The 8,072-nt window shown below is 43.7% G+C and overlaps 1 long non-coding RNA gene across 1 annotated transcript in view; it reads left to right on the top strand.

Moving 5' to 3' along the window:
- The first annotated feature begins 759 nt into the window (after positions 1-759).
- The window catches only part of LOC146174509 (uncharacterized), a 31,671-nt gene continuing 24,358 nt past the window's right edge, over positions 760-8,072 (top strand). The window contains exon 1 of the long non-coding RNA XR_014702265.1: positions 760-859. This is a non-coding gene — a long non-coding RNA (uncharacterized LOC146174509). The remainder of the gene's footprint in view (positions 860-8,072) is intronic.

The raw sequence follows: 8,072 nt of genomic DNA, 5'->3' as shown, positions 1-8,072 counted from the left end.
AAACGGTACTCTACTATCGATCATATTCATACCATCAATCAGGTGATAGAAAAATGCTCGGAATATAACCAGCCCTTATACATAGCATTCCAAACAGTATTCGTTGTTTTTTAACAGCCGCTGGCATACAGGCTGATCATTCTGATTCTGGACCGCGTACCAGTTCTGTATTCTTCGTTTGTTAATGCTTGATGTCGCGACTCACACCTTTATCAGTTTTGTTGTAGCGCAAGGTGCATAGAGATCTGTTTCGAAGGTTCCGGCCACTCGGGTGTCTTTCCACAATGTTCCAGCCCGTGCTGGTAGCTGTTTGCGACGTTATCTAGATTGTTCTGTGCAGCCTTTAAATTGAGCGTTGCCGAGTGTGACGGGCATTCTTTGTTCGACGACCGACGAGCGCGTTTGTTGCTATCGCCGCCGCCGAGTATCTTAGTTCTTTTGTTGGCGCAAGTCAGCCCAAATAAAGGTTTCTTCAGTGCAATAATCGCCCCCCTTCATTTGTGTCGTCGACCTCGTCACCACTACGTGACAATAATTATCTCCCTTTTCATAGATACGTAATCTTATTTTTTTTTTGCTATCGAACCTGATGTAGCGTGCCTTACATGTGAGTTGATGTGTGTATCGCCATAGCCAACGCTGTTGTGATGCTTTGTGAACAAGGAGCTCATGTTCCGCCGTGCCCTAAGAACAGCGTTTTGTTGAAGAATAAATTTCAATTTGATTGAGAGCGTTGCCGTACGGTTGTTTTCTGTCATTTCAGCACGAATACTACAGTGGCTACAGCAAAGTTAACAATGAAGAATAACCTGTTGTACGTTCTTGGATTGCTGCTCTGTTTCCAAAGCCTAATCCTAAGGTATGTGTTTATTTTTGAAACTCCAAAAAAGATTAACTATTCCTGAATTTAGAGACAACCGGACGCTTTTGTAATTTACTTCAGGTCTGCTACCATAGGGTGTAACTTCCTGAAGAGCTCTCTGTACTGAGGACCCAACACGTGGTTGTAAGGGTGATTGTTTAGTCGATCCTATCTGAGTACCTGTGAAGGTTGTATTATAATGAGGCAGATTTGACTTCAAGAACGGTATCACGTATGTTATAGGTTTTGTGAAAAATCCCAGTATGGCTTCAAAACGGTTTTTACCAGTGCTTTATTATCCGGTATAAACATCATACTTGTGTGATCGGTCCTCTATGCAGCATAAACAGGTTTATCATCATCATCATCATCATCAACCTGACTATACCCACTGCAGGGCGAAGGCCTCTCCCATATTTCTCCAATTAACCCTATTCTGTGCTAGCTGCATCCACTTGATCCTTGCGAGCATCCTACCTCATCCGCCCACCTAACTTTCTCCCGCCCCTATGCTACGCTTTCCTTCCCTTGGAATACAGTTTGTTACCCTAAGCGACCATCGGTTATCCTCTCTTCGCACTACATGTTCTGCCCATGCCCATTTTTTCTTCTTGATTTCCACTAGAATGTCACTAACTTAACTCATTTCTCTAACCCACAATCTGCACGCTTCCAGTCTCTTAATGTTACCCCTACCATTTTTCGTTCCTTAGCCCTCTGCGTTGTCCAGTTCCTGGTTGAGTTTGCAGAGCTTAATAAGTTAAGAATCATGAATACTTTCTTCAGCAAACGGAAGAACCGGGAATGGACATGGAAAAGTCCAAACGGGGAGACTAAAATGAAATTAACTTCATACTGTGTTCAACCCCCGTCATTATGCAAGATGTAGACGTAATCGGGAAAGTGCGATGCAGTGACCACAGGATGGTGAGGTCCCAAATTAGCCTAAATCTGAAGAAAGAATGCAAGGAATTAGTAAGAAAGAAACCCATCAACGAATTAGAGGTGAAGGGGGGGGGGGAAGAGTTCAGGATCTCGCAAGAGAATAGATATTCAGTTCTAACTGAGGATGGCGACATTACCCTAGAAGCAATGAACAGTAATTTCAGAGTAATCAATGCTGAGTGCGCTGTAGAAGTAGGCGGTAGAATAGCTAGAGAGGATACCGGTAAGCTGTATAACAAGAACAAAGATTTGATTAAGAAACGCAGAGTGAAAACTTCCAATCCAACAGACCAGATAGAATTGCCCAGATATCAAAGCTAGTCAATAAGCGCAAGGCGGTCGGTGTAAGGAAGTATAACATGGAGAAAGTTAAGCATGCTGTAAAGAACGGGAGAAACCTTAAAGCGGTAAAGAAATTGGGCATAGGCAATAACCAGATGTATGCGATAAAGGACAAGGAGGGCAACGTCATCACGAATATGGAAACGATAGTCAAAGTAGCCGAGGAGTTCTATACAGATCTCTACAGTAGCTAAAGTAGTCAGGACCGTAATGAGACTGGCGGCAGGGAAAAACAGTCAGACGTTCCACCAGTGCGAAGGACGAGGAGAAGAAGGCATTAGAAACAATGAAAAGGGGAGAAATCAGCTAGAGAGGCTCAGATAACTACAGATTTGTTGAAGGACGGGGGGAATATCGTGCTTGAAAAACTGTCCACCATGTATACGTAGTGCCTGGTGTCATCGACGGCACCGGATCCATGGAAGAGTGCTACCATTATCCTCAATCATAAGAAAAGAGACACTAATGATCTTAAGAATTACAGACCAATCAGCTTACTGTATTTTACGTATAAGGTATTTACTAAGGTAATCCCTAATAGAATCAGGACAACCTTAGACTGCAAAGAAGCAAAGGATCAGGCAGGGTTTCGGAAACGGTACTCTACTATCGATCATATCATACCATAAATCAGGTAGAAAAATGCTCGGAATTTAACCAGCCCTTATACATAGCATTCATTGATTACGAAAAAGCATTTGACTCAGTCGAAACCTCGGCGGTGATGCAGGCATTGCGAAATCAGGGGGCAGACGAGCCGTACGTGAAAGTGCTGGAAGATATATATAGTGGCTGCACAGCAACCATAGTTCTGTATAAAGAAAGTAACAAAATTCCCATAACGAAAGGTGTTAGGCAAGCAGACGCAATCTCCCCAGTACTATTCACAGCTTGTTTAGAGAATGTATTCAGAGACTTAGAATGGGAGCAGTTAGAAAAAAGCGTAGATGGAAAATACCTCAGTAATCTGCGATTGGCTGATGACATTGCCTTGCTAAGTAACTCGGGGGATGAACTGCAAATAATGATTGATGACCTAGACAGGAAAAGTAGAAAGGTAGGCTTGAAAATCAATACGTAGAAGACTAAGGTAATGTTCAACACCTCAGGAAGGAACAGCAGTTTACATTAAGTAGGGAAGCGAATATGCCTACTCAGAACAGGTAGTCACCGCAGATCCGGACTATGAAAAAGAAATAACAAGAAGAATAAGATTGCGATGGAGCCTATTTTGCAAGGACTCTCATATTATGACTAGCAGCTTACCGGCATCGTTTAAGAGGAAAATATACAACAGTTGCATCTTACCTGCACTCACCTATGGGGCTGAAACCGGTTTATACCGAGCTGGTAATAGTTTGAACAGGGAAGACCTGCCCGGTATTTTTATTTTTATTTTATTTATTTATCGATACTGCGATCTGGTACGGATGGAGTTTATACCGGTCTGGCGACTTCCGATTTGAAGGTCGAACTAAACATAACGTGTTAGGTTTGATTCTCAACCCAGACGGACCGGTTCGGTGTAAAGCTAATACCGAACAAACAATGTCCGTTATGCATATCAAACCCGCATCCCTCTCCGGTATGCATCTGAAACCGCCGGGGCCGGTCTGATGTGGAGCTCATATATCGGATAAACCATGTCAGGTTTGAATCAAACCAGACTTACCCGTCATAAATTGAACTAATACTGAATAGCTAGTGGACTGATAGTGCAGTTCAACAAGAATGACTATGCCGTAGTATGCCTAAAGAGAATATAAGCATGGAACTATACTAATATAGGATAAAACTTTTCCGTATATGCGGGACAAGCGTTGTTTCACAAATACCTTGGAGATTTGTAGCCATCGCAGTGTGTGACATCAAGTACATGTGCGCATTGCATTCCTTTTGCACGTGGAGCAGCCGCTCCAGCTCGTATTTACTTACAGTGTATCTTATATAAGCGACTAAGTAAGAGCCTTCAATGCAAAATTGAAAGAACGTAGCGTTTCATTAGCGATGGCAAAATATGCTCGTGCATAAATGAAACACATCGCCGACAACCGAAATATGCCGAGCTATCGCCATATCGGCCGACGCTTCCTCGGGTGTTCAGATATACAAGCGCTTAGTCGGAAGTGTTTCATAGACATCGCTGCTCGACTCGCAGCATGTGAAGCTGACACATGCAATGTGACAAGCGTTATTGAGTCGGATATCTCTTTATGTAGGAAAATAAATATATTTTAAGATTATATAAAAATGCTTGTAATTAGTAAATAATGATATTCTCCCATTTGCCTCCAGGAAAGCGATGTATTATAAAGATGTAAATTATTAGTGTCCCCTCATGATAGCCAGGAAAATGAATCAGCGTATTTCAAGCAGTAGGTGAAATATGGCTACATATTTTGCACCAGAGCAAAACTATACAATGAGCGAAAGAGCGAAGTTCTGTGCGTACAAAGGAATATAACCACGTATCCAAACGGCGTCTCGACATTTTAGGGCCATTGTAAGTGACATTTTCTGTGTGAATGTTGTGTCGCATAGAGGCAATAAGGAAAAAAAGTGGTGGACCTTAGTTGTCAAAACATGGCTTCATGCCAAAGGAACCATTGTGCCTTGGTCAGTGGACTGTCGACTGCCTCAGCAGTCAGACACTATAAATCATTGCTTCGTGTGTTACCGTGATGCAGTGTTTTTTTTTACATTCTTCAACGATTTCTCAAAAATGATATTGATATTACGTCCTATACCATAATCTTTGACCTACAATGGAAGCTTCCTGAAGTTCCATGTGATCTTTTTGTGCTAAAGGAAGTGTTTAGAATGTTGAAGAGCAGCATGGCAGGTCACCAGGCAGCGCCATCGCGTTCATCGAAGTCTCTGTTCAGAGAACAGTGTGGTATGGCGCGGGGGGTATATGCTACGCAGAATTGGCCTCCTACGTGGTTACTTTTACATTATGCAAGTATGTCTCCCGGAATTGTAATGTGTTGGCAAAGTTAGATCTCGATGCTGGTGTGAGCGTAAGACAGGTTGCGGGATGCGACCTAGAAAAACTTCAAGACAGAGCCGACTCAAATCCGGCTTCAAAACCAAGAAATCAGAGAAGTAAAAACTTTGAGGATACTAGGTATGTGGCTACAGAGCCACGGGGAAAGAACGCACACACTCAAGCTACTGACTCGGGCAACCAGTCCGGTCTGCGGCATGATCCGAAGAATAACAAACAGGATCGCAGGTTTAAAGGACAACGAGGCGATCAGAATAGTAACGGCGATGATAGTCTCCCGCTGGACCTATAGTCTCCCATACCAGAACGTCACCAGAACGAAATCACAGAAAATTGATGCGCAGTTTCTGAAAGCTTATAAACTACCAGTCGGATTACCAAGTCATGCATCCAATTAGGCGTTTATGGCAATAGGCATCTCGGCCACCTCCTAAGAACACAAAGAAGCAATCCTGTTCTGCCAAGAACCCAGACTAGAACAAAGTTGGACTGGTAGACACCTAGTGAACATCATGGGACGATTCATCCACGAGAAAACTAACCTCCCAAGAAAAACACTCATTCCCGAAAGCAGAGCTGAATACCAGGTCCTTCATTCCCAAATACATGGACACATTACACAACAGCGAAAGATGAAAAGCGAGAAGCAAATTTGCCGCTGCAGACTTCTTCATATACAAAAAGCCCGCTTTTAAAAGTTCATTGTCGCCTTAAAAACTGAAGTAGTGAGAAATCGCGTCTGGTAGAGTAACAAATATTTTAAAAACAAAAAGAACTCAGACTATACGTTTTGACATAAACATTTGTTTAGGTTTCCATACCAAAGTACTATTCATTAAATATTACGCTTGGAAAACAGCATTTACGTTCGTTTTAATAATCGTCCGAGGCATCATGCATACAGTAATTTTATGCTCGTTCGTTGCCAGTCTTCAAAGGCCTCAAGCCTCTTCAAACGTGGTCATTCGGCAGTGAGGAAACAGTAGACGATCATCAGATGACGGTGAGGAGGAGAATTATATTTACACGAAGAAAAATAGTATACATTGCGAAACTAAATTACAGTAACAGAGTCACACACACAACTGTAACTTAAAAGAATATAGACACTCACACAGAGAAGTCCCTCCACAAGCTGTTAATTTCCTACTGAGCGTTTCGGTTAAAAGCCTAGGGCCTGTAGATACGTGCTAAGCACAGAGCCTCAATCTTGACTGCTCAACCTGGCCTGAGGATCGCATTTTGTTAAAAAAGATCAACAAAGACCTGAGAGCGGTCATCTTAGACGATCCGCCCCGAAAATGAAGCAGCCAATCAAATTATTGAAAAATATGCCAAAACACCAGTAGGTTGGGAATAATCTTGGACCCAGGTCCTTAACTACATGATATAAAAACACAACATTCATAACACACACTCTATCCACTCGCCGGTGCTCAAAACCCTCTGGCACGGCGCCTGTCTTTCCTTTCCTCCCCGGCGTGTTTGAGACGCAAATCTTGCAGCTGGCGCCTCTCTGGAAGAAACGCCGCTGAGGGTCTAGAGACTAGGTCACCAAGCAGTCCCGTTCGAGAAAGGGAGGGGGGGGGGCGGTACTGTCCCGGATAAGTGTGCCGTCGCCGTTGCTGGCACCCGATGAGTCGCTGCTGGGGGGCCAAGGGCCGCGCCCATTGCCGCCTTCTGCCGGACGTTTAGTGAGCGCTTGGTGCAGGGAAAATGGCTTCGATAGCGGGGTCTCCCTGCAGCAGTGTTGGGCGACACAGCGGGTGATCGCTGGGAGAGCCGGACGTAAAGCGCTACTCAGAAGTGTGCTGCTGTTCCCGGCCGATAAGGGTGCGTCTGCCGTCTCTTCCTTGCGACGCATGGTAAAGGGGACGAAGGGAAGAAACAAACCAAGCCTCCTGCGCGCCAAGCGGGGCGCGGCCAGCGCCCGAGTAGAGGGGAGAAAAAAAACAGCGCTGTCTCCTTGGCCTCGACGCTCGGGGGTTAGACCGCCAGCTCGACTCCACGCGTGAGTAACTTTTCAATGCGGCCTTACACATACGTTGCCGAGAGATGCTATCCCTGCGATAAAGTGTTTTTTTGCTGTTTGTAATCCGAGTAAATCTAGATACTGGCGTGCAAGCGAATTCCTATTCTATGGCTGTAATCGAGGCTCCTTCGAAGCAGATATTGTCCACTGCTGATACGGCGTGCTAGGCCATTGCGTTGGAGACATCTTTCTTAGAGCATCTTCTCGACATCATTCATATCATCCTTCAAACGTCTTTTAAAATTCCCGCTTTCACCTATGTAGACAAGATCGCAATTTTCGCAAGGGATCTTGTACACGACGCCTCGAAAGGTTTCTTTTCTGTTCAAAAATATTGTGGCCGTCAATTCCTGCCAAAATTAAACAGCTTTTGTATAATTCCTTATTCCATTCCGTGCTCAGTTACTGCGCACTGGTGTGGGGAAACACTAGTGAGCATAATTTAAACAAACTAATCTTACTACAAAAAAAAAGCTGTTAGGGCGATAGAAAGTGTTCCATTCAACGAGCATACTAAACTTCTATTCTACAAGTACAAAATAATGAAAGCCGATAGCATATACAAGTACAAACTAATAAAAAGTTACAATGCAGCAATGCAGGGCAATTTAGATACATTCCTCTCACTCGCCAATCTCCATGAGCAAGAATACATATACCCTCATCGCCATAAACTACCATGGAAAGTTCCCGTCACGCGCACAGGTTATGGCCGCCAACGCGTTGAATACACACTTCCCCACACACTCAATGACTTTGCGAAGCAAAACATATTCACTACGAAACTTAACAAAAGGGACATAGATCAGTTATTTATAAACTAGCATTAGTGTAACTAGACGTTTCTTTTTACTTTCGTTTTGTAGAGTTCCTAGTACACCGAA

This window comes from Amblyomma maculatum, chromosome 11, assembly GCF_055883805.1.
Source record: "Amblyomma maculatum isolate TAMU_Amacu chromosome 11, ASM5588380v1, whole genome shotgun sequence".
NCBI lineage: Eukaryota > Metazoa > Arthropoda > Arachnida > Ixodida > Ixodidae > Amblyomma > Amblyomma maculatum.
The sequence above is the reverse complement of the archived record's forward strand: the minus strand, read 5'-3'. Positions and strand labels throughout refer to the sequence as shown.